Genomic DNA, 27,664 nt, shown 5'->3' with positions numbered 1-27,664 from the left:
TTGCACTCGGTCACAAACATATCGTAAGCCTCCTGTTGACAGTGAGTTAGATACTAACCTAGCATTTATTTATTATTTATTGCTTTTAAAATTATCTATCTTTTTCAAATAATTTAATCTTTATTTAGTTTAATATTAAATGCAATATATAGATCCGAACACAGGCCAAATTTTTCTGTGGGATATAACTCCTTTGATGCCAAGAGCTCCGATACCTCTGTGATGACAGAGTGAGTGAGTGAGTGAGTTAGCTAGTTTAGTTTCTATGCTTGGATGTACACCCACACTGGCAATGACTGGGTTAAGGGGAGCTAGGGAGTCCGATGAGCCCATTCTGTGGCACTAAAGTGGAGACAGCTAATTAAGGATTACGCTCAGCTGGGGAGAACTAGCCTGGGTGGTTCTAATAAAGGAAGGCCTGCAGGGTAATAGGAAGAGGAGAATCAGGACAGAAGCAGTTGAGAGTTTCCTGATTCTGAGGGGCCTGCAGGAAGGTGTTTATGCCCTGATACTGTCTTGGAGGGAAAGTGTAGCTGGGGAGAAGCAGACTCATAAAGCAGGCCTGGGATATGAGAGACTCCAAGGAAGAAATTCCAAGGGTCAGTGGCTTGGGGGGAGCCAGGCCTTCAGAGAGGCAGGGCTCTGTAATAGAGTGAGGAAGAACTTTGCAGAGCCCAGGAGAGGGGTGAAAAGCCTGTGCAGCACTGGTGCCAGGTCATTGTTCCTTTGAGTTTGGATGATGTTACCCCAGATGGGATAGGACTCATAGTGTGACCCAGCTGGAGAGCCATGTTACTGCACAGACCACTGAAATCTGGAGGAGGGTAAGACGGAGAAGCTGCAACACCAGGTTTTCCACAAGGAGGTGCTCTGGGATGGTGAGTCTATGATAGTTAGTTACACCAAGGATTAATTTGTCCCCATATCTTTTAAGACCACTTTTTATGTAGCCATAAGAATAATGCTCAGTCGACAGGGTGTACATTGTTCCTCCTGTTAGTCACTCAATGCAAACTTTATATACTGACCATTGGGGTTACAATCTCTCTCAATTAACATAATTAGACTGTCAAATGCAAAGAACTGAGACAATGCAGAAAAAATACAACAAACAAAGGAATGAACAATGCTATTTGTCTTTAGTTAATTTCTTTCCCTTTTTATTAATTATGTAGAAAATATTGGTGGTGACCAGGGCACCATTTGTAGGGTGGGTGGTGGGAGCAATCCCCGGTGCAGAGTTTACAAGAGAGAGTATCTTTGCCCTCCTGTCGAGCTATGTTGGTTTGTTGCTGTCAGCTAGCCTGCAGCATCCCTTGTATCCCCAGAGCTCTGGATGCTGTTTACTTTCCATCCACTGCTTGCCCTCCAGCGCAGTTGCTAATGTGCCCCAGAAGGCTTTGCTCCTGTCACTTTGAGCAGGAGCATGGCTCAAAGACTTCTGGGTTGTATCGTAGTTGGGTTGGCAGTGGAAAGTATAGAGGTTTTTGAGGCTATGCAAACAAAGGCAGGTGATCTGCACTCGGCGGGGAGTGGGAATTCAGGACAATTCTACTTAGGAATAGAAGGGAAGCAGTTGTTTTTGAGTGGGGAAACAAGGGCAATACTAAAATGGTTGGAAAGGATGTAGCATTATCTGTAAAATGGGCTAATTAATCTGGGTGCTCTCTGTGGTAATTTACAACCATTAGCATCCATAGGCTGCAATCCTGCAAAGATTTACACACCTTTTAACTTTGAGCAGTCACAGGCACTTCAATGTGACAACTCATAGGATCTTTTCCAAAGCCTAATGACATCAGTGACAGTCTTCATACTGATTTCTACAGGGTTTGGATCAGGCCCATAATGCATACAGTTAAGCACATGCTTAAGTCTTTGCAGGATCAGGGCTTAGTCTGAATCTGCCTCCTTAGACAGCATTGTCATGGTTTCTTTATATTGGATTGTACCAACTAACTAGTGAACAGTTATGAATCATAAATAGATTCGTAATAATCTAAGACTGGACAATTTGCCAACAGCTAAAAGAGTTAACTTAGTTGAATATGTTATTTACAATTAGTAATTCAACCAGCCATAACCATATTCCTGTTAAACATGGTTGTTTAAAACGATGTTGTCGGTGCTTAGCTATTAAAAATAGCAACAATATGAACACTGCAATTTGAGCCATGCTGTATTTTTGCCTGTATGTTCTTTATTATGGATGCTTATTGAACAGCTAGTTTTTGGTCAACAACCGCAGAAGATATACATCCTCTACATTAATCCCTGCTTGTTTCATTAACAGTCACTGGGTGACCACCCACCTAAGTCATTTGCAATGAAATGAAGAAACCAAAAGGAACAGTGTTTGGATTTGAATGCTGAGGGGCTGTAAAATACAAATGATTTTAAGACACAATATTTATAAGTGGTCACTAGTAAGAGCCTTGCATGGTAAATAAATCAACTATAATAGTTTATTATAACTGAGACGTTATGACATTAAAATAGCGTATGTTAACTTCATTGACCATTTTGCTGCTATTTTGTGCAATGAAAACTGGTATTTCACTGGAACAAGGCAGCATTTCTTTGAAGCACTAATATTTTTCCATTAGCTAGGTGGCACTTGAGGTGTATTTTGCCCACAAGGAACATGCAGGAGGAATGTTGGCAGCCCATGTGTTGATATCCAGGGAAAGGACGAGACTACATACTACAGGGCTCATTACCTTCTCCATTACTGTAGCTAGGTTGTTTGAACCCTGTAGAGGAATCTTGTTTGGAATTATCCATGCTCTATAACTCAAGACAGCCTAGAACAGAAAATACCAGCCATACATGGAGCCGCATACCCAAGACAGTACTTGGAGACACACAGGTCATGTAAGATTTTTGTAAAGATGTCAGACAACATACTCCCAGGAATAGCATGTGCTTACTGTTAAGAATATCCCACAGAGTGTTCTTGCGGTCAGAACAAAGGACTGGGTTGAGAGCTTCTGCTACTAGCTTAGTATGCTGCTTGGTCAAGTCATTTAACTTCTCTGTCTATCTGTAAAAGGGATCTAATGCTTACTAATCAGGAGTGTTTACGTTTTTAACTGCTATGTGGATTTAATAGCTTTGGTATTTGGTATACTACTTTATGACAGACAATGTCTGCAAATAATCTTTTGAAACAGTACATGAAAAACCATGTAGACTAGTAGCTGCAATATGTTATCAAGGACCTGATTCCACCACCTTAATCTTAGTACCGTACTTTACCAATAACGTCACTGAAACAAATAGGACTGCTTGCAAGCGAAGGTGCTACTAGCTTTCAATAAAGGCTGGCAGAATTGGCCCTCAAGTGACTAATAATAAAAAAGTTGGAAAGAGGAAAATCCCAAACCTGCAAATTATATACCGGTACATAAGACCCACTATAAGAAAAGTCTCCGCTTTTGGTAAAGAAGGGCAACCCTATCTCTGTTTCTCTGCCTTCTATCCTGCAGTACTGTTCTTCTGTGGTCTCTCTCACCAAGCCAAAGATGAATGAATCCTCTGCCTTGTGCAGAGAAGTGTAAATGTATCCTTTGCAATCCCCTCTTCTTTGTTAATCTTCCACTTGTTTAAGCCCTGTGGTAAGCAGTTTCTTCAGACGAATCAAAGCCCAGTTCCTTTATTAATACTTTACAATTCCCCCTGACACTGAAGTGAAAGAGTTTTGAAACCTTTGAGGTATGCACCAAGAAGAATTGCAAAACTTCAGAAGACACCATGCTCCTTGCAGTATCGATTGCCTTGCCTCGCACAGCGAACATTTCCAGTTGTTGTGGGGTTTTTCAGATAATTAAAGTATAATATTTTACAGCCTGGTAAAATATACAGGGTTCTTTGGCAAGTAATTATAGTGCTTCTTTAAAAGAGACCCAGTAAAAGATGCATGATTAGAAAATTAAGGATCTGGATAGTATTGCAACAATGTGACAAATAATTTACAAGCAGTAAACCATACTAGGGTGGGAAAAAAAGAAACATTAAAATAACTGGTGATGAAGTCTCACAATTCAAATAATAAAATCCCCTTCTGTGCTAGTGTAAAATTTCTGTTCTAATAGTTCCTATGCTCTGGTTTAGGAAGTGACCCCCTCTTGCTAGGCAAGGTCTAGCTTAATGTTTGATATTTCTTTTCATCAGAAGTTCTTCTGAATTTGGTGTTGCTTTCATTTTATTGCATGCCTAAGACAAATGTTCTGCACAGGCATTTTGCAGTCCTAATGATCCTTAAGACTGTGGAACAGTAGCATGAAGGATTTTATCTGCTTCCAGATGTTGGCTGAATGTGTTCTTTGCAGAGTAAGTTTATTAGGCTTCCAGTGTTGAGGAAAAATCAAAATTAGTGATGGATTCTGGATCAAAACACCTCTGAATTTAGAGAAAAGTTTAAGTGCCAGTATAGATCTGAACTTTGCTCCTAGGACTTATCTTTAATAGAATGAAAGTGACTAAAAAAGATAAGGGAAGAAGATGGGATTCCTCCTCTAACCCTCTCTCCCCTCCCCATCCCACACACTACAAAGGTAGCAAGATCAAGAACTTTTGCATAGTTTCAACATTTGTCTAATACTATCATTTTGTGGACTATGGACCCAGTTTCTAGGATGTCCAGCTGCAGGATTTGGTCACCAATTTAGCACTAAGGCACACAAAATGATCATTAATGTGCCAAAGTCCTAAACTGAGCATCCAAATTAGGAAATGGTGCATCACAAAAGGTGCCTCTGGGTGCAAAAGAGAACTTAAAAGGCAATAAAGTTGGTTACTGAATCATGGGGGGATGCACAACAAAAACGTGGGCGTATCTCCAGGAAGAGAACTGGGCCACAATAGAGCCTTTGCCCACATTAAGGTCTTTTCGCAGCACTGGTACAGCATAAAGAGACTTTAAACCAACTTTAAATGAGCAGCTGGCGAGTCCCTTCTAGGGTTTCCACCATTCACCTCTTCCCCTCCAGTATTTGAGATATGGGAGGGGGGAAAAGAGGGGCAGGACCAAAGCCAAAAATTTTTAAGCTTCAAATTAATAATGTGTAATGTTTTGCTTCATTCATTTTTATTTCCATCTCCCCTTTTCTGCCAAGACCTTAAATGGAAATGCCAGAAAGCCTGTTCTGTGATTCCTAGCCCACTTTGCACACTAAAGAAGCCAGACTCAGAGCCAGAGTAAGCAGGTGCCACTCCATTGACTTTCAATAAGTCTGTATTTGGCCTTAACCTCCATTTGCAGGCATGCATCCAAACTCTGGACCTTGCTTTGGAGTACTACCCACCACTAGTGGGGCTATTGTGACCTAGGGAACCTTACCTCTAGGTGCACATGAAATAGCATGCAGATTATTTAAAACACTACATTTTTACTTTTCCTTGGTTTACAAATGCTCCAGCCCAAAATGGAAAAAAATTGAGGTAGGCTGATTCACATGGATTAATCCAAACTTCTCCAAGTTCATGGACATCAATGGGCAGGAAATGGGATCCAGGTTTGAACCCCGTTATATTACTTTTTGCAAACTAAAAATCAGAATCAGGCCTAGTTTTAATGCCTCAATACTACAGTGGTGGAGAACTAGAAATACAGCTCAAGAGACAGACATATAGCCAAATTCTGATCTGACACCAGTTTTACACCAGTTAAACTTCAGTAGTTACTCAGCAGCCGGGATGGGCAGGGATGGTGTCCCTAGCCTCTGTTTGCCGGAATCTGGGAATGGACGACAGGGGATGAATCACTTGATGATTACCTGCTCTGTTCATTCCCTCTGGGGCACCTGGCATTGGCCACTGTCAGAAGGCAGGATACTAGGCTAGATGGACCTTTGGTCTGATCCAGTATGGCCATTCTTATGTTCTACTCCCTATTTACACCAGAGTAAAGGATAGCAGAATAAAGCCCACAGATTAGTTTATGTATGTCACCTTTTTCATAGAGCAGATGCTCACTTGCAGAAAAGAGTCTGATTCTCCTTGCACTTACACTGGTGTAAATCAGTAGTAACTCTGTTAAATCAATGGAGTTATACTGGTTTTACACCAGGGTCAATTAGAGGAGAATCAGACCTAAGGTCTTCTGGTTCTTAAGAATTTTCACTTTATTATTCCTTAACCCAACTCTTCCCCTGATTTGTGTTTTATGGTGGGGGGGGGAGGAGGGGGAGGCATCTGTGTTGTGAGGCTCCAGCTATGGCCTGTTCTTCTGTTGCCCAGTGTTGAGAAGAATATTATAAGTCAATTCAATTCTTCTCCCTTCCAGCCCATTTTGTAGTTCCCCTGGAAACATATTCGTGGGGTGGGCTCTAACTTACTTGACAGTAACAATGGATTAAAGATGAATTGGAATAACTTGGATTTTTGCAAATAAAAAAAAAGAAATGCCTCTGTCTCTGGCACTAACGAAACATTGCAGGCTTAACGCCTCCCGAAGATGAGCTGTGGGAATGATTTAAAAGCTTTAGTTGTCACTTGCAATATCAATCAGACTTGCTTTCCCCATGGCCTGTGTGTAGTACAGTAGATGAATACAATCGGACAGAGCAGCTACAGGAGAATACAAAGATTTCCCAAAGAATTACCTTTCTGCTTTCTGCATTCTAGCCGTAGGATTCAGATGATGTAACCCTGTTGCCATATTCTTGTGGTTTGTTAAGTGGAAAATGCACATGTGTTCAAACAGCTGTATTGTTAGAGGCTCAATCCTAAATGCAGTGAAACATCTGTAGGACAAGAGAGAGGTGTCAACTGAAGTGTATAAACCTTGAGCTAATGATATGGTGCTGTGTTGACAAAGCCTTCTGTTGGAGTAAAGATTTTCTTCAGAGTAGTGTGGCAGACAGTGTGATGTAATCTGTACTTTTTAAGGGACACTTTCAATGTCCTTTTCTCTGCTGTGCTTGGTACTTTAGATATCAGTCTGCATTTTAGGGCTAGATCCTCAGCTGCTGTGAATTAGTGTAGGCCTATTGACTTTAGCTTGTGGTCTGTTTTGTATCAGGGCTTTTTAATCCTCTGAGAAGCATGTAAAGGAATGCTGTTTACGAATTATAGTAACGTGTCCTTTGTTTGTAGGTTTTAAGGTCAGAGGGGATCATTGTGATCAGCTAGTCTGATCACCTGCATAGTACAGGCCATAGAAACTCTTGCAGTAACTTCTGTGCCAAACCCATGACTTCTGTAACAAAAAGAGACATAGGCTTACTATTGGCAGCCAGGGCCTGACAGCACTTTGGGGCCAAAGGCCTGAGCCATAACCCTAGGCCACACAGACAGTTGCATTTCCAGTTATCAAACATCTAGTAAATTGCTCTTTCATCTAGCAAACATATTTTTTCTTGCCTTTCTCATATGTAGGAACTAGCAAGATCCCATTGCAGAATTAAAAAGGGACTAAATGGTTAAACATTCATCCACACAAGAAAATAGTACGTTAGCACAGTAAACTAAAACACTGGCTCTTCATTTCTGGAAACCTGAGCTTAAGCTAGAGATGGGCCTCAACAGCAAAGATCAGATCTGAATCGAGATCTGAGCTCTCCCATATTCTGGGAGTGTTTGGCTCCAGGGGTTTGGTTCAGTCCGTTATGTAGATTGGAGCCAGGCACTAAGTTCTGATTCAGACTGATCCTTCCCCAAAGTCTGAGGAAATTCAGATCCATGGTTTTGGCTTGAGCCCATCTCTAGTTCAAACTAAATCCTGATCTAGATTCCAAGTGGAAATGAGTCAGGAGGCCACATCATAGCATCTGGTGAGATGATCTGTCCACACAACAAAACCACCACATACAGTTTGGCATAGGCAAAGAATCCTGAGTCAGGAGTGAAGAGCTCTAATATACCTGTGTAAGGGGGAAGTTTTACATAGTGCCTAACTGTACCCAGCCTGGCTCCAGAAAGAGCAAAATTAACGTCCTGCACAGAGGGTCAGCACCAGATTCACACACCTCTTAAGTCATCCAGTTTTGACTGGACTTGCTCTACATTATGCTGATTTGGCTGTTTTTACTCCAACCTTCTCCCTCTTCCTCCTCAGCTTCACTCCCCCCTCTTTTCTCCCCTGCCCTCTTCCCCTCACCCCTCTTAATAAAACACACCCCTCCCAAAAATGTGGAACTAACATGACACTTGATGCCATAACACATCTGCTGATGTGTTCTATTCCCTCTCCCACCCTGTCTGTCTCGTTTAATCAGATAGTCCCTGCCCTGAAGATCTTACAATCTACCACTTGGTACTAGGCACAGTACAAACACCATGGGGTCCCATTCTTGTTTGATCCTTAGGCGTTAACATAATAACAACCTGACCCTCAAAGCAGGGCTCAAGTGTGTACAGGCCTTGGGTTGACACTCTGCACAGTGGCAAATCGCACCCAGAGAAATTAGAAGGTGCTGACTGTGTACAATAAATCCTGAAGCTTTTTAAAATGAGGATGCTTTGTAAAACAGAATACCCTTTTTTTGATAGGTATGTTTTGCTCTTATCAGTCTGCTCTCCATATCCCTAACTGCACGTTACTACCTTCTGACTAGTTCTGATTTCATTCCATCAGGAGACTTCTCTCTGAAACAACCTTCTAGAGAATTACATGTGTTCTGTTTAACTGGGAACACTGAATTAATGCATCAAGACTGTATCAATATAAAGAATGGCAAAATTCTCCTTTCAGATCTGCACAGCAGACCTCAGCTCAGCTATTCCGCTCTCCATGCACTGAGCTCCCACTGAAGCTATAATATTTGAGATCTGCAAGAAGAATTTTGGCCTGATACTGTAGCTCTTATTCACTCCATCCGTCCTAGTGGGGAGTCTATGTAGACTTAAGTAGGTACTTGCAAATTTCATCTCCTAACATGGAGTGGGTTTTATGTAAAATTTGGAATGAATTCTTCAAAGACTGTCTCTACGATAGTTGTTCCTGATGTAGAACTGGGAGGGGATCTCTTCTCGACTCTACACCATACACAGAACAGTGTTTCTCATCCCTGTCCCTACTCAGACTTTCCACAAGTTTGAAAGCCACAGCTGACTTCACCATTTTCCTGCAGGCACCCAGTAACTTTCTCTTCCTCCTTTCATTATTAGTGTCTGCACTGTGGTAGTACTCTGATCTGAATCAGAATTGGAGCCCCATTGTGCTAGATGCTGTGTAAGTACACACGTGTGCATACACACACACAGTCACTGATTTGAGTTGCTTACAGTCCAATTCCCCCTAACTCCTACAACTATACAGTGGTGACAAACAATGGTAGAACTGCTCACTCCCTATTCTCCAGATGGGTGTACAGCACCCCAGAGTGGGCAGGCAACAAAAAGGGCTATGGAGTGAGATCTGTGCACCCTATGGAGAGGTTTAGCAGTGGACAGGCGCTTCTTTGCTTTACCGCCCCCTGCATGTCAGGATATTTTGGGGGAAATTCTGTTCCTCCCCTATGAGCCACCAACACATGGCCTGGCCACACACTTCATCCCTAAATGAATGTAGTTGAATTGTTTTTGTGATAGATAACATGGGATTAAAAAAAACAGGACTGGCAGAGGTACCCTTGTGCAAGGTCATGGGAGACATTGTGTTCTTGGTAAAGCACTGGATAGGGAGTTAGGAAACCTGTGTTCTATTCCCAGCTTTGTCCCTGTCCTGATGCATGACTTTGGGCAGGTCTCTTCCCCCACTGTGCCTCTTTTTCCCTTCCCACCCTCTGTTTCCTTCATCTATTTAGACTATAATCTCTCTGGGGTGGGAATTCTCTCACTATGTATTTGAACAGCACAGTAGGTACCTATAGGCAATTATAATAAAACTTCTTCACACAGCTCAACAGTCCTGACCTGCAATAGTTAGAAGTAGGTCTTTCCTGAGCAGATAGACACTTGAGTTATGGTTTGGGATAACTGGAGGCCAGAATGGAATTACCCTATTGATTTCACAGTTCCTAGGGGAAGTGGAAAGGAAATGTCTTTGGTTTTGAAGTGTTTTCCTCCCAATGAAAGAGTTAATGAAAAGGAACTAGGCATAGAGTGGTGTTTCTTATGGAATCACATGCTGTTAGAAGAATGCAAGCTAGCTACTTTCGCAATGCTGAGGTCATTAAACCACAAACCTTCAATACTATTATATGCAAGAGAAACAATGGGAGAAAACTCTGGGGGGAAAAGTTCTCATTCATGGGAATCCTATCAAACCTGTACTGCCTGGACACCCAAAGAAACAGAAAAGTGAAGATTCTTTGCTAAGAGAAGGAATATCTTTTCCCCTCTGCCTAGCAAATGGCAGCAGCTTGTTGTGGTTTTACTCCACATGATTCCTTGAAGAGGAAACCGAGGACATTACTTAGGAGAGACAAAGCAGTGCTGTGTAACGTCCCCTCCAAGTGAATCATATAACTTGGAAATGACCTTGTTCGTAAGCTTTTTCCATTCACTCTAGTTCATGTGAGCATAAAAACAGCAGGGGGGTGGGGGAAATAGGCTCTGAGGTTTACTCTTTAAGTTGTACGAGCTTGTCCTTAGTCTTCCACCATAGATAGCTCAAGTCAGGTTAGAGGGTAACATATTTTAAAGTATCTAAGAGATTTTGTTTCAGAGTAGCAGCCGTGTTAGTCTGGGTACTTGGGGCACCTTAGAGACTAACAAATTTATTTGAGCATAAGCTTTCGTGAGCTACAGCTCACTTCATCAGCTGCAGCTCATGAAAGCTTATGCTCAAATAAATTTGTTAGTCTCTAAGGTGCCACAAGTACTCCTTTTCTTTTTAAGAGATTTTGGTGCTTACAGACTGTCTTTAATTAATTTGCAAAGGTGTCTAGGTACCTAGATATTCACCTAGTAAGATTTTTCAAAAGTACTTAAGCAGGTTAGGAACCTAATTCCCATTAAAATAAACAGAGGGATTAAGGGAGGAAAGCACATACCCAGCAGGAGTGCCTGACACACACAGCGCCCATAGGCTGACTGCAACCCAGTATGTTTGCAGGACATTAGAATTGCACCGTCTTGCAATTCTGCACATCGGAACAGACTATGACTCATCTGGCAACACCTTCACTCCTCAGAGGTGTGCTGGTTGGGGACTTGAGTAGCAGAGGGACCAAGAAGTGTCCTGCCACTACAAGCCAGCATGGCTCATGGGAACAATATGCTCTTCAGTTCTCCTAATTACTACTTTGAAAAATTAGCCACGTGAATCATCACTCACAGTGCCTGCAGCTGATCAGAGTCTGAGCAGGTAGGCTGTGGTCTGGCTGTGTCCCAAGTTAGTTGACCATTACCCCCTGGATTATGGAACTGCATTAATCATGGTAGCCAGGCTCCATATGTACACTCTCTCACTGCTTCCTTGAGTGCTACCTGGGCCAACTCCAGGATAAAATCCAAATTTCAAAATCCAATTCAGGCTTGTTTGTTTTTTTTCAAAAATTGAAAAATTTTGAATAGAAGTTCAAAAAACCAAGAACACAAAATGAGATTTCTTCAATATTTTCCCATATCCCACTCCCAAATTTTAAAATTCTGAATATTTTGTCCATGTATTGACATTCAAAACATTTTAAGCAGCTCTAGTATCTACTATTGTAGATGTTGAGGACCTATAATCAGTAAGGATAGAATAGCACTGACAACAGTCTGTGAATAGAGTTTGTTTTGTCATGACATGATATATGGAATCACAGTCCTTAAATGTTTGTTATAGGGCACAGCTACAAACCAAAGAACCAAACACTCAGTTGGAGGCCCAGCTTCGTCTCATGTGTTTACGAACCTAGCTCCTGAAACCTATGCAGCACACAGACACCTAGGATAACTTCTTGGCCTCATTGAAGTCAATGGGAGTTTCATCTCTATTGTCTGAATAACATACACATTGCAAGTAAATCTCTCATTATTGAGATTGTAAGTTCTTTGGGGGCAAGGACTGTCTCTGTTCTGTGTTTGTCCAGCCTATAGCACCATGGGGATCTAGTCTATAACTGGGGCTCTAGGTGTTACTCGAGATGTAACTAGCTGAACCACTCAGTAATAGTACTCATACTTTAATTAAATGTAAAATCCTTTTGGGGAATAATACAAAAAATCCCACCGTGTTAACATTAGCTTTAAGAAGGGGAACGACATAAGAATGAGGATTATAGTTAGATAGAAATTAAAAGGAGATATTGAAATGCCTTAAAGCAGCAAGAGGTCTTTTTAAAAATACCATAGTAGAGGCTCAGATAAATGTATACCCCAAATCAGAACAGCCGATAAGAGGACCAAAGAATGCCACCATAGCTAAACAGCAGAGTAATGGAGGCTGTTAGAGGCAAAAAGGCATCCTTTAAAAATTGGAAGTCAAATCCTAGTGAGAATAATAGGGTGCATAAACTCAGGCAGGTTAAGTGTAAGAGTATAGTGAGGAAGGCCAGGAAAGAAGGTGCAAAAACCAACAGGCAGTGGGGCCACTAGATGACCAACATGCTAAAGGAGCACTCGAAGAAGACGTAGCCATTGCAGAGAAGCTAAATGAACTCTTTGTATTGGTCTTCACCGCAGAGGATATGGGGGAGATACCCACAATAGAGCTATCTTTTTTGAATGACAGATCTGAAGTACTGCCCCACATTGATGTGTCAGAAAAGGTTTTAGAACAAATTGACAAACTGAACAGTAATGTCACCAGGACCAGACGGTATTATCCAACATTGCTAGAGGAACTCAAATATGAAATTGCAAAATTATTAAATGTAGTATGGAACCTATAGCTGAAACAAGCCTCTCTACCAGGAAGGTAGATAATGTATTGCTGATTTTTAAAAACCAATCCAGAGGCAGTCCTGTCAATTACAGGTCAGTGAACCTCACTTCCGTACCAAGGCAATTGGTGGAAACTACAGTAAAGAATGCAATGATCAGACTCCTAGATGAACATGACTTGCTGGGGAAGAGTCAACACAGCCTTTGTAAAAGGAAATCATTCCTCATCAGTGTATTGGAATTTTTTGAGGGTGTCAACAAGTATGTGGATAAGGGTGATCCAGGAGATATGGATTTTCCTGGACACTTGGATACTTGGATTTTCAAAAACCCTGTGACAAATTCTCTCACCAAAGACTCTTAAGGAAATTAAGTAGTCATGGGAGAAGAGGGAAGGTCCTCTCGTGGATTAGTAACTCTGATGTGCAGCAGCAGTCAAAAAGGCTATCAGAATGTTAAGAACTATTAGGAAAGGGGTAGAAAATAATACAGAAAATAACATAATGCCCCTGGAATACTGTGTCCAGTTCTGATCACTCCATCTCAAAAAGATATAGTGAAACTGCAGAAGGTTTGGAGAAGGGCAGCCAAGATCATCAATCGCACGGAATGGTTTCCATACAAGGAAAGACTAAAAAGATTAGGGCTGTTTGTGTTAGAAAAGAGATGACTAAGGGGGGAATATGATAGAGGTCTAGAAAATCATAAATGGCATGGAAAAAGTGAATAGAGAAGTGCTATTTACCCTTTCATAGAGTATAAAATCAAGGGGTCACCTGATGAAATTAATAGGCATTTTGTTTAATACAAACAAGAGGAAATACTCTTTCACACAAATACAAAATTAACCTGTGAAATTCACTGCCATGGAATGTTGTGATGGCCAAAAGTATAACTGGATTCAAAAAAGTACTTCATGGAGGATAGGTCCCTCAATAGCTATTAGCCAAGATGGTCAGGAATGCAATCCCATGGTCAGGGTAACCTACTACTAGAAGCTGGAGAGGAAGACTTGAGTGGATCACTCCAACGGCCATGTTCTGTATATTCCCACTGAAGCTCTGGTATTGGCCACTGTCAGCTAGATGGACCATTGGTCTGACCCATGTGGCAGTTGTCATGTACAATACATATGATAGCTGATGATGATACAGATATAAAATGAGAAGACCACTTCTAGAATAAGAAGTTAAGGGAGTCTGCCTGGAGGTGGAGCAGTTTGGTATGGTAGTTCTTGACTCAGATTAATAACCAAATCTTGGACCTATAGAAACCAACTGCAAAACTCCTATTATCTCCAAGGATCAGGAATTGGACACATGAAAGCAAAATGAAGATGTATCAGTCCCACAGTGGAACTGTTAGCTTCACACAGCAACTGTGTACTAGCTACTGGAGAAAGAGCAGGCATATTTCTGCCTTTGCTTAGCTTAATTTCAGTGGTTCACTTTGACTAAAATACAATAATTTTCAAAAAGCAGTGGGAGTTTCATGGCTGGCACAGAACGAGGCCTGAAGTGCCAGGTACTGCCAAGTTGCTCTTTTTATGGCTGATTGCATTCAGTTACACATGGGTGGGCCGGGAGGGGGGGGCAGACTTTCCTCCCCACTCCCCCAAATTAATTTTATATTTGTTGTTATATAACTTTGTTTTGGGTTTCCAAAGCTGTTGGCACTGGGTTCGGTAGCAGCCGTGCCTTCCTTCCATGGAAAAGCTAAGGGAGGCTTTTTTATTTTATTTTAAACTTCTTTCCTCTGAGATTTACCATGTGTTTTTAAGCAGTAATTGTTCCAGATGGGTTTGAACCAAAAATTTAGATCCAAATAATTCTGAAACTTGGATCCAGATCCAACTTTGCAGCCCATTTCTGAGTCTTGTCTTCCTTAGCTACCTCCAGTGGTGGAATAGTTGCCTTCTGGATTCAGCTGTCTGTGTGTAACAGAGGTCCTTTTCTAAAAGACCCAGATTATTATTATTTATAAGAGCACCAGCCAAGTTCAGGGTCCCATTGTGCTAGACATTCTACACACAATGAGACTGAAGAGCTTACAGTTTATAAAGACAAGGGGTCAGAAGGGAGGAAGAGAAGCAAAAGAAGGTCAAACAGCAGGTGGGGGGGCTCAGCTGGGAATGGAACTCAGCTATTCCGACACTCAAGTCCAGTGTCCTATGCACACTACCTCCCAGTTTAACTACTACTTTGTGTCACTAGCAGCTAGAATGTACCGGTGAATCTGGCCCTTTCTATACAAAGCAGCAGATTCTGCCCTCAGTTACACCAAATCACTGGGGTTGCATGGGTAGAACTGAGATGAGAATTTAGGCCAGAGTTTTGGTGCTACCCTATATTTGATACTTACCCTTTGAAATCTATTATGCACTGTGCATAGTCTTTTTTACTCTGCAATATTTTCTGGATATCCTTTGCTTTAAGACTACAAGGCCTTGTGTCTTTGAATCCTTGGATCTACATTTTCTATGATTCACTTGCTCCTTTGAAAAGTGAACTAATTTTTATTTAGTTTATTACATAGCCTCTCTGCATACATTATTTTCTAATGTGGGCACAGGGCTGAAGTTGGCTGTCTATTAAGAGCTTGCAGTCAGTGTGTGGTACTGCAGATAGCCCTCAAATGTGATATTCACTGCCTCCCAGAGAGACCACAATGATTATGGGCCATAGCTAGCATAACAGCGATTCTCATTCCACTCCAATGTCAATTGTATGTGGGATTCACTCCTGTGTCAAACTGGTGTAAGTGAAAAGAGGATCAGGCCCATAGATTATGTCTTCACTGAAGAGTTAGTTGGAGTGTGGATAACTTGAGTGAACACCTCCCGAGTGAGCCTAGTTCGAGTAAGAGTGGCCATAGTGTGAAATAACATTCAGGCTTCAGAGTAATAGAATTAGCAACACAGAATGATTGTGGTGGCAGCTGACCAGTTGTGCGAACTCAAGCTGTGACTTACACCTCCTGACTTGTCAGCCAACATGAGCTAAAAGCACCACCATGTTTCCATAAAAGGCTTGCGTGTGTAGACGGCACTCAAATTAGGGGCAGCACTCAAGTTACAACTCAAGTTAACTCTGCATTGCAGACAAGCCGTTGGAGAACACAGGTCTAAGAGAGAGAAACTAGAAATAACTGTGGGCCAGTTCCTCATCTGGAACAGGAAGGTAAGCAGCAGGATACGGACCCTGGACTTCAGGAAAGCAGACTTCGACTCCCTCAGGGAACAGATGGCCAGGATCCCCTGGGGGACTAACATGAAGGGGAAGGGAGTCCAGGAGAGCTGGCTGTATTTCAAGGAATCCCTGTTGAGGTTACAGGGACAAACCATCCCGATGAGTCGAAAGAATAGTAAATATGGCAGGCGACCGGCTTGGCTTAATGGTGAAATCCTAGCGGATCTTAAACATAAAAAAGAAGCTTACAAGAAGTGGAAGGTTGGACATATGACCAGGGAAGAGTATAAAAATATTGCTCGGGCATGTAGGAAAGATATCAGGAGGGCCAAATCGCACCTGGAGCTGCAGCTAGCAAGAGATGTCAAGAGTAACAAGAAGGGTTTCTTCAGGTATGTTGGCAACAAGAAGAAAGCCAAGGAAAGTGTGGGCCCCTTACTGAATGAGGGAGGCAACCTAGTGACAGAGGATGTGGAAAAAGCTAATGTACTCAATGCTTTTTTTGCCTCTGTTTTCACTAACAAGGTCAGCTCCCAGACTGCTGCGCTGGGCATCACAAAATGGGGAAGAGATGGCCAGCCCTCTGTAGAGATAGAGGTGGTTAGGGACTATTTAGAAAAGCTGGACGTGCACAAGTCCATGGGGCCGGACGAATTGCATCCGAGAGTGCTGAAGGAATTGGCGGCTGTGATTGCAGAGCCCTTGGCCATTATCTTTGAAAACTCGTGGCGAACGGGGGAAGTCCCGGATGACTGGAAAAAGGCTAATGTAGTGCCCATCTTTAAAAAAGGGAAGAAGGAGGATCCTGGGAACTACAGGCCAGTCAGCCTCACCTCAGTCCCTGGAAAAATCATGGAGCAGGTCCTCAAAGAATCAATCCTGAAGCACTTAGAGGAGAGGAAAGTGATCAGGAACAGTCAGCATGGATTCACCAAGGGAAGGTCATGCCTGACTAATCTAATCGCCTTTTATGATGAGATTACTGGTTCTGTGGATGAAGGGAAAGCAGTGGATGTATTGTTTCTTGACTTTAGCAAAGCTTTTGACACGGTCTCCCACAGCATTCTTGTCAGCAAGTTAAGGAAGTATGGGCTGGATGAATGCACTATAAGGTGGGTAGAAAGCTGGCTAGATTGTCGGGCTCAACGGGTAGTGATCAATGGCTCCATGTCTAGTTGGCAGCCGGTGTCAAGTGGAGTGCCCCAGGGGTCGGTCCTGGGGCCGGTTTTGTTCAATATCTTCATAAATGATCTGGAGGATGGTGTGGATTGCACTCTCAGCAAATTTGCGGATGATACTAAACTGGGAGGAGTGGTAGATACGCTGGAGGGGAGGGATAGGATACAGAAGGACCTAGACAAATTGGAGGATTGGGCCAAAAGAAATCTGATGAGGTTCAATAAGGATAAGTGCAGGGTCCTGCACTTAGGACGGAAGAACCCAATGCACCGCTACAGACTAGGGACCGAATGGCTAGGCAGCAGTTCTGCGGAAAAGGACCTAGGGGTGACAGTGGACGAGAAGCTGGATATGAGTCAGCAGTGTGCCCTTGTTGCCAAGAAGGCCAATGGCATTTTGGGATGTATAAGTAGGGGCATAGCGAGCAGATCGAGGGACGTGATCGTTCCCCTCTATTCGACACTGGTGAGGCCTCATCTGGAGTACTGTGTCCAGTTTTGGGCCCCACACTACAAGAAGGATGTGGATAAATTGGAAAGAGTCCAGCGAAGGGCAACAAAAATGATTAGGGGTCTAGAGCACATGACTTATGAGGAGAGGCTGAGGGAGCTGGGATTGTTTAGTCTGCAGAAGAGAAGAATGAGGGGGGATTTGATAGCTGCTTTCAACTACCTGAAAGGGGGTTCCAAAGAGGATGGCTCTAGACTGTTCTCAATGGTAGCAGATGACAGAACGAGGAGTAATGGTCTCAAGTTGCAATGGGGGAGGTTTAGATTGGATATTAGGAAAAACTTTTTCACTAAGAGGGTGGTGAAACACTGGAATGCGTTACCTAGGGAGGTGGTAGAATCTCCTTCCTTACAGGTTTTTAAGGTCAGGCTTGACAAAGCCCTGGCTGGGATGATTTAACTGGGACTTGGTCCTGCTTTGAGCAGGGGGTTGGACTAGATGACCTTCTGGGGTCCCTTCCAACCCTGATATTCTATGATTCTATGATTCTATGATCTGAAATGGAGCTAAGCTAATTTACACCAGCTGAGGATCTGGGTACTATTAGGGTAATCAGCCATGGCTTAGGGAGGAGAGAAGCTGCAACTAAGTACAGCTCCTCAGGGGCAACTATGCAACCTTCAGAACTTCCCCTCAAAAGCACCAGTGAATACAGGCAAATCATCAAGAGAGCATTGTAGGGACACTTAGATCCTGCAGCAGAAAGGAGTACAGGGTTGGCCTGTCTGTCCCTGCCAAACTGTGGCGCGCACAGCTTCTGGGGCTTGTATTTTTGTTTCAGGTATTTTTGTTGACAATTTTTTCCACATGCTTTTTGGAATCACTCAGGAAGTTATTTGTGGGGTTGAAATAATACAAGATTGGAACTTCTCACGGTTCTTTGGTTCCTGGGAAGTCGCAAAGACCTGCTCTCACACTATTGTAGCCCCACAAACTGTACTCTGGGGTAGGAGAGGAAGCCATGAATTACAATCGTAAATACAATCATGAAATAGTCCGGCTTATTTGGGTTCCTGTGGAGTCTGAAGGCTCAGCCTTATTAGCAAGGCTATGGGCCGGGGTCTGATTCCAATTGCTCTGGTGACTTTATTTATTTTTTAACAGTTACTCTGAATTTGCTTTATGTAACTGAGTGTAGCATCTGTCTCACTCTAAAACCAACTTTCGTGCTTCTGCTACCTTAGAGCTAGTTTGTGACTCTAGGCAAAGTGCTAGGCAAGGAGTGGTTCCCCGTCATGACTGAGGCACGCTTTCTCCTGTGCTTCACCCTTGCTCCAAGGTGGAAGTCAGCTGCTTCAGCTAACCAGTGCTGATTACTTCTGTCCTCCACCATCTGGGTACAATTCCTCTAGCTGCCTTGTTGAGGGTGAATAGGGGAGTCCGGGCTCCATGTACTCACTGCTCCTCTCCAGCACTTCATTACCTGTTCGCTCCTGGAAAGGAGTGGTGGTCTCTTCTTGAATAGGAAATGGCCATCTGGGGTGGCTGTGCAGGGAGACTGGGGTGGTATCTTACCCCCCCTTATATCCCTAAATGTCTGGGTCGCTATCTGGCCTTTAATATATAAACCAAGTGCATTAGTTATCTTAAAAAAACCCCCAAAACTGATGTATATTTTTTTTTTACTTGTTTCATTCTAAGGATCCTTCCCCTCATTTATCCCCACCCCTTCCAGTGCTTCGGTATCATGGTACATATTCAAAAGGAGCTGTTACTGCCCAAGCTTATAGAGAAGCTGCTAAAAGGGCCACCGAGAGCAGTAATTGTAGGAAAGATTTAATAGAGGTCTGGGACATGCAGAGCCATTTGGAACAGGTGTCTCCTAGCCCATCACTGAGGGGTCCATTTTCTGACCATGTCAGAATAAAAAAGGAGGGGATTCCCCTCCCCCCCCCCCTTGAAATAATATAACCTTTACTTGACTGGTCTTTAATCCTTTAAGTGACAAGCTGCTAAATGATAGCAGTAGGTATCTTTGCAGTGAGTGAGATGTGAGGGATGCCTTTCCATTCTCTTCTGGTTCACAGGTGCTCCCCTGTGGTGTTGCTATTTAAAGTGCCATAAGGGAGTGGAGGGGGAGTGGGGGGAGTAAAATAAAAATGACTTTCTTCTGCCTTTCTGCCACTGTAACTTAAACTGGTGAGTAACTGTGCCCAAGGAGCTGCCCCACCAATCAAAGCCAGTGGATCACCCTATGCTCTAGTCCACCCCCTCCTGTACTTCCCCACCCCTCCTGGAATGGCCCTTGCATGAGGAGCAGCTGGTCTAGGGATAGTACTATCAGTTCTACACCAGCTGAGGATTCCCCAGCTGCTGTCTTAAGGCAGCTTTATGCCGATCTGATCCACTGGCGGGGTGCAAAGAGGACACCAGGGTGGAGGGGATGAGGATGTGGCCCTAAATTTTGAATTAACAAAACTAAACATTTTGTAAAAGAAGACAGGAAAACTAAAGAAAGCAGAATAAACAAAAGTGGAAGTGGTAGGTTTAGAGGGGCAAAAAGAAGTAAAACAGGAAGGGAAAAGGAGAAAGGAAGGTTATTACCATACAGTAAAAACACATGCATAAATCTAATGGACTTTAAAATGTTTGGGGTTTTGTAAGTTTGGATATAGAAGGTAAATGGAAAATTAAGAGCTCAGAGGAGAGATTAAGGGGATGAGCAGACAGAATGACAGGTGATCATGAAAGAGAGAAAAGCGTGAGATACACCAGACTGAAGAGAGACAAAACTGGTGACCTACACAGTCAGTAGATAAAAGAAAACTGAAGTTTGCATAGCACCTCTCAGTATTTATGCTCTATAAGGATATTGGTCACGGGTCATGTGGTGACCTGTGAGCCCAATTTTTAAACTTGTCAGCCTAACTTAGGTTGCCTATTCTAAGACCCACATTCAGTGTGCCTGATCCTGAGAGATGCTGAGCAGCCACCATTCCCATTGTCTTCAGTGAGCATTTCAGGATCTGGACATTGGGCTCCTTGGCCCAGATTCTCAAAGTATTTAGGCACCTAACTCCCATGGGAGTTAGGGATCTGGGCCTCAGTTTTGTGTATTAACTTGTTTTAAATGTCAAACGAATGTTTGCAAGGGAACTGTGACTATCCTTTATTAATATCAGGTCTTTAATGTACAGCGGTACAGCCACCAGAGACCAGCAGAAAGCATCTTGGGGAAAATGCTTCATTTGAAGGATGAGAACTCTCAGGCCCCACTCACACTGTGTGAAAATAACTAAGATTAACAACTGCTGTTGAATTCAGGTTTTTTTCTTGTACCATCAATAGGAGCTAAGAATGTGGCACCAATCCCACCTTTCTTCTCTAGTCATTATTACATTGATCATCTAGTTCTGCATGGTAAGGACCGATGGAGTTATGTTATCTTTCTGGCTGCTGTCACCTCTCACTAAACAGAACATCAAAATACAACTTAGAATCTGTTCTTCCCGAAATCCAAATGAATGGCCTCTTGTGCCGCCCTTACTCCAACGAGCCCTTCTGTTGAAGTGAACTAGTCTGCTCCCATAATGGCTTCAGATACAGCCATAAATGCATTCCCAGGGTTAACTAAATTTACCAAAAAAGAAAGGGCTGGGGGTAGGGGGGGGAGAGATGAATTAAGAACAAAACTAACATGTCTTCTGATTGTCATGTGCTTAATGTCTCAAGTTGTGCACCCCAAATATGAGAGAACCAAAATCAGAGGCCCACTTTTGGAAAATATTAGCCTAACGCTATTCAGTGCTTGTGAATATTCCTGGAGACTGATGCTCTTTCGACTGAACATATGAATCGGCACAAGCTTTCCCTCATTTTATGAAAATCCTGACCTGAAGAGACTGTCTCCAAGGCCAAGAAGGTACTTCAGTTTTCTTGGGCTGGTCAGTTCAGAGTTTCAGTAAGGTGCCAATTAGTGAACCTTCTGTTTGTGTCAACAGAGATCTGGACTGAGGTAACCACTCAATCCACTGAACAGCCATCAGTTAGTAACTAATGGTTTTTATCCTTAACAGCCTGTACCACATTCAAATTGAGGGCTTAAAGGGGAAGGTTTAAGTAGCTGCTATGTCATTTCCCTAAGTCATTAAGTCCTCACCTATTTTCAGTGTTAATAACATTACAAGCCACTAACTTTTTATATGGTTAATAGCAGAAACAAAAATGCCCTGTGAAGCCACATGCTAAAAAGACAGTCCTCAAAACTGGAGAGATGTTATTTCATAACATTTGGTCACACAAACTTCAGATGCAGTAATGGCACCCTCTAATTTCCATTGGCAATTGACATCTTATGAATGGCTTATTAGGAATACTAAAGAACATGTGACCCAGACAAACCCAGATCAGGAGGGGAAGGTGAGAGAACAGAGCCTCCTTTGGGAAGTGTATTAAACATTGAATAAGATTCCTTACTTACAGAGCAGAAAATGACCTGCTTATCAGATTGAAGTAAATAAGGCTGTGATTTTTCATATGAACCTAAGGGACTTAGGTGCTCATCTCCCCTTTAAATTAGATGCCTAACTCCCTTAGGCTCCTTTGAAAATCCCAGTTTGAATAAAATAATTATTCCTTTGCACGAAACAGGCCTGTAAGTACTCGCTTCTCAGCCGAAGGACATGTTGTTTGGCCCTTGTTACTGCACCCAAAATAGAAGTTATTTGGCTGCAGTCTCTTGTGCGTTTCATGCGTATGGCTAATGATTTGCTGCTGTGCAATAGTATTTCAGATATGTGGATCAAAGCAGGAGGTCACTGTGGTCAGAAAGCAGCCTTGGTTACCGCCACACCCAGCCAGAGTGTTCTTCCTTCTCCTCTGCTGACAGTCAGAGCTGACTCCCTGCACATGACTTTCCGCCACCCGCTCCCCACCACAGCTTTCTGGTGTTGCACAACCGAAACCTATTGCATGTCACTTTGTGGGCTTGGAGAGCCAGTGCAAAGTAAACCCAAAAGGAGAATATTTCCCCTTTTTTCCCCCATCTCCTCCCATCTTCTCCTCCCACCACACACACACACACACACTGGAAAGACTGCACAGATGTTGGAAGCCTCCGTATGCATTGTCTCCTCTCGAGAGTTAAACAGCCAACATGCTGAGTAAGAAATATCTTGCTAAAGTTAGAAGGCCAGGGATTGGCTTTATAGCCTGTTCATGGGCAGCAAAGCATGAGTTTATTTTTCTTTAAGTATTGAGTCCTAAAATGACAGTATTTATATTTTTCGAAAAGAGTTGGTGTCGAGCAAATGCCTCTTTGGAAAATCTTCAGAATGCAATGGATAGCAACAGACTGTTTCTACCACTCTTGGGAAGAACTGCCAGCCCACATCTCTCGGCTAACTCCTAATGGGTCCATTAACTACTCCTGAATAATGATGGAAACCATATGGGTGCACAGGTGGTCTCTCAATAAATACCAAATGAATTCAATATGATCACAGTTAACACAATTAATACCCAGCCAATCTACAATGATGGAACTATTAAAATTATGTGCTACTATATTTCCTCGGTCCCATGGCAATTTTACAATGGGAACAAACAAAAGGCTAGAATTAACTTTTTTATTACAGTTATTTGATTTTATTTACTTGCGAGCAGTCTTTAGGCTTCTGTATAGTCTGAAGTGACTGTTCTGTGCTATGTGGCAGTGACACCCAGCACATGGGGATGGAATTCAATGCTAGGAAGGAATGTCTTGGGTGAAGAAACATTTAAAAATAACTAATTAAAAACTAATTTGCTTGTTCATTTTCAGGGGAAAATTACATGTCCAGTGAATTTGGGTGTTGGAGCAACATGCTTCCTTCTTCCTGCATGAGACTATAAACATGAGCAATGAATACGAGATTGCCACATCTGCTCTTTTATCATCTTCACCGTGAGTTCATTGCTTTTCCCTCACGCACTATTAGGATGGCTGGGGGTTTATTTTTTGTCAGTACTGCTCCATTGTATTCATAGTCTCTTGAATTGCTAAAGAAAGAGGAGCATGTTAGCAAGTAAAATTTTTCAGTGAAATGCCTAATCCTTGCAATGAATTGCCAACATCCGGCTGCTCCGCTGGGAATGGACTAAGGAGACAGTGTTTTCTGTTGGGTTTCCCTAAGCAGCATGAGTTGGGTTTTTACAAACCCTAGCCACACCTGGTGTTGGTTCAGATTCAGTTTCCAGTTTTTTTCCCCCCCAATAATGTTTCTATTGAAATCAGTAGTGAATCTCCTTTGAGTCTTTGTGAGCAGAATCACATCCAAAGTGTGTGGTGTGGGGTCAGATAGAAGGTTCTGGTTTTGGTCCATCTCTGTAATGGGCTAAAAAGGGGAGCTGTTGATTTTTGCAAAACTTTTTCAGTTTGGATCCAGAGGCCATGAACTACTAAAGTCTGGATTGGGGGCAGATATTCAGATCAAGATTTTGATTTTTGGTTCATGTTTAGGCTGAGTTGAGACCTCTCAGGGCCTGTCTACACTTCAGTAAAAGACTGGTGGCACAGCTGTGGCTGGCCCTGGAGAGCTGACTCAGGCTCGCAGGGCTCGGGCTGTGGCGCTGTAAAGTTGCAGTGTACACATTCAGGCCGGGACTCTGAGACTCAGAGCCACAGGTTTTTTATCTCTGTGTAGACATAGCCTTGGAATCCTTTCTGATGTCTCTGGATTCCAGTGACTGCAAAGAGGTAATGTGTCAAAAGGTCCATCCAAAATCAGAGCATTTATTCGCTAGGGTTTTGTCAGAAAACTAGCATTGTTTCCCTTTTATAGGGAAGGTATCAAGGCTTGCTGAAACCCATGCCAAGTGCAGCTAATTGGTTTCTCGCTGCTCTAGTGCACATCCTGTTCTGAGGAACTCAACAGTAGCTGATATGGGACAGATGACTGTATTCTCTAGCTGGAGAAACCCCAGAGCATCTTGAGGTGAAAGCTGGGATCTATTGCAGTCAATGGCAAAATTCCTATTGACTTCAGTGGGGCCAGGATTTCACCCCTTATCTTTGGGGTATATCATTTTTAATCACCCCCTACAATTCAAACTGGACTTAACTTGGAGTGTCAAAAGGACAATTTGGGCTGTATTTTTCCCTTTGTGTTTAATATTCTAACCAGATCCTTGTCCCCTCAAACAACTCTCCCCCAGTACTACCCACTGTTATGGGTTAGCTTTCATGAAAGCTAGTACTCTGAATAGGTTTCAGAGTAACAGCCGTGTTAGTCTGTATTCGCAAAAAGAAAAGGAGTACTTGTGGCACCTTAGAGACTAACCAATTTATTTGAGCATAAGCTTTCGTGAGCTACAGCTCAATGCATCCGATGAAGTGAGCTGTAGCTCACGAAAGCTTATGCTCAAATAAATTGGTTAGTCTCTAAGGTGCCACAAGTACTCCTTTTCTTTTTGCGAGTACTCTGAATAGTTTGCATGAGCTTTGGGTAAACTATGTACTGCTTTCAACTTCCCTAAAATAAAGTTTTACGGAAGGTGATACACATGATAGCACCCATTTCACAACTCCCTGCTGGCTATCCTTCAACGAATCAGACCTTGCCAGGTGATTTCAGATTCTCTCTGATTTACATTTCCAGTGCCTTCCTAAGTGCTGAATTTAATCTTACAGGACATCAGTCACCTCTGTCATTCCTAGATCCCTCCTTTTTAAACAAATGTATATTTATTGGCATGGAGCAAATGTCTGTACTGAAAAAAATAGAATATTCTGAATAGTGATTAGTGAACCTTAAAAGCCTACGATTTCTGATCAAGTTTGGATAAACACCCAACACTTTGTCTCCATCTCCAGACCTTATCCAAACCTCTTAGCTCTACCAGAATGGGCTTTGTTTTAGGATCTCTGATGCTTTCTGACTCTCATCAAAATGAAAGTGCAGGAACATACAGCCTTTCTTCTTGTGTTTCAGGACTTCCGCTTCTGATCCTACTTGGGGCCTGGAAGTACATTTCCCAGAAACGCAAAATAATAGCGGGAAAGGTTAACTGAACGCTTTTGAACTTCCAGAAATTCTGGTTTAGGCTCTGTGTAAGCTTTGGGTCAAATGTTTGGGGACCTCTGTATGTATTTTATCTGAAGTAGTCCAATGATTATGAATTGTGAACAAATTAAGAGTTAACAGATAAAACTACATGACAAAAATTCTCCTATTACATGCAATACAGAACTCTATGCCAAGAGATCATAAATATATCTAATCTGGTTCAGACCATTTGTTACAAAAAATACTTATTCATCCTATAGTGGTTACCTCCTTAAAGGGGAATTACAAAGGAAGGAAAAGATTTCTTATCCATATATTGTTCTTTTATGGTGTGTATAAAGTCACCTGTGTAAATTATATAAAAGGCTCCCTTTCCTCTCCATTCACTTGATCCCATGTGTTGCCTCCACTACTGTTCATGATCTTCTAGATGCATTCAGATGAAATACATCATCTTTACTCCTTCCCATATTGGTCTCACAGTCAGCCATGGATTTTAACTCTTGCATACATGTTCCTCCATCTCTTCATCTATAACCATATCTCTGTATTACTCAGTGCTAACTCATAAATTGCTTCCTTTCCACTTCCTTCCTTTGTATATTGTGTAAGGGGAGCAACCCTCTATGCCCATAGATGGGGATCCCAGTTTAATACCCTGCTGCTGTAGATCTGCATCAACACTGAACCTGTAAGGAATTTTTATACCCTCTGTGAAGGTGAAAATCTTTGCAGTTTTCAGCACTTGCAGGAGAGAGGCAATATCAATCAGACTTTCCCTTTAATTAATAAATATCCCCCTCAGAAAATCTTTAACTAATAAAACCATAATTACTAACAAATCTCTTGTAGGCATTGTTGTAGCCTTGTTGTTCCTGGATATTAGAGAGACACGGTGGGTGAGGTAATATCTTTTATTGGACTAACTTCTGTTGGAGAGAGAGAGAGAGACAAGCTTTTGGGCTTACACAGAACTCTTCTTCAGGAAGTTTGAAAGCTTGTCTCTCGGACCAACTTTTGTTGGTGAAATAAAAGAGATTACTTCACCCATCTTGTGTGTCTAACCAAACTCTTGAAATTTTGCAGATGCCTCTGGGATCCAAAATGTGGGTATGCACTTGTAGGTGCAGGCAGACAACCACTATTTGAATGTGACGATTTTATGGCTGCTAGAATTGAATATGGGCTAGGCTAGTTGGGATCCAGAAAGGGGTTAGGATGAGGCACAACAAATTAGCTTTGGGTGCAAGACTGAAGCAGGACTATAGTTAGGGTCTGTGTGTTACTGAAATCTCCTGATCTATTCTAAATGGTGGAATGATCCATCTGAATGGTGGCAGTAGGTTGTCCTTGTGAGATCTGTCATCTTGGGGACATATTCATGAAATCAGGTTTTCAAAAAATAGGTTCCTCTTCGGGATCACTTGAACCTGCTCCTGAGTCCCTAAATGCTCACAACATCTGTTGGGTGTATGTTTGAGGCTCTAGTTAGACTAGGAGGGAGGAGGTGGGTGTAACAGAGTCCAAAAGGAAGGGATAGACTGAAACCTTTGGCACTGAATTTCTTGCCCTAACTTGTACAGAAAAAACTCTTTATATTACTGCCTTGGATGGGGAAGAGGAAGACCCCCACACACTCTTGTGACTGCTAAGTCAAAGATAGCCTCCCCTTGTTCAGATGCCCAAGTTCCTACTAGTGTTTAAAAAAACACAAATTCACACTTCGAATGCAAATCAAACTCCTGCCAGCTACAGGATGCCTTTTGATATGATGATCTGTTTGGAGTTGGTGGTGGGTGTTCAGGAAGAGGAATTTATCATGTTGATACAGTATGTTGTTCACCTATTGTATGTTGTATCATTCTAGGGCCCCAACTAGACGGGGGGCCCATCAAACAAGGTCCTGCCCATACACATACACACATGCAGTCCTTGCTCCAAAGCTCTCAGTCTAATTCTAATTTCCCAGCTAACACACATAGCAAACTAAAGGATTGATGCCTCTGCATAAACTTGCTGTTATGTATCTCTTTCTGGCATTAT

The 27,664-nt window shown here is 42.5% G+C and overlaps 1 long non-coding RNA gene across 1 annotated transcript; it reads left to right on the top strand.

Moving 5' to 3' along the window:
- Positions 1-449: 449 nt before the first annotated feature.
- On the top strand, positions 450-25,732 carry LOC122462621. The gene is made up of 3 exons (XR_006285311.1): positions 450-878; positions 23,398-23,520; positions 25,547-25,732. It is a non-coding gene; the product is annotated as an uncharacterized LOC122462621 (long non-coding RNA).
- The last annotated feature ends 1,932 nt before the right edge of the window (positions 25,733-27,664 follow it).

The sequence above is a fragment of the Chelonia mydas genome, chromosome 13 (genome assembly GCF_015237465.2).
Source record: "Chelonia mydas isolate rCheMyd1 chromosome 13, rCheMyd1.pri.v2, whole genome shotgun sequence".
NCBI classification, from domain to species: Eukaryota; Metazoa; Chordata; order Testudines; family Cheloniidae; genus Chelonia; species Chelonia mydas.
The sequence above is the reverse complement of the archived record's forward strand: the minus strand, read 5'-3'. Positions and strand labels throughout refer to the sequence as shown.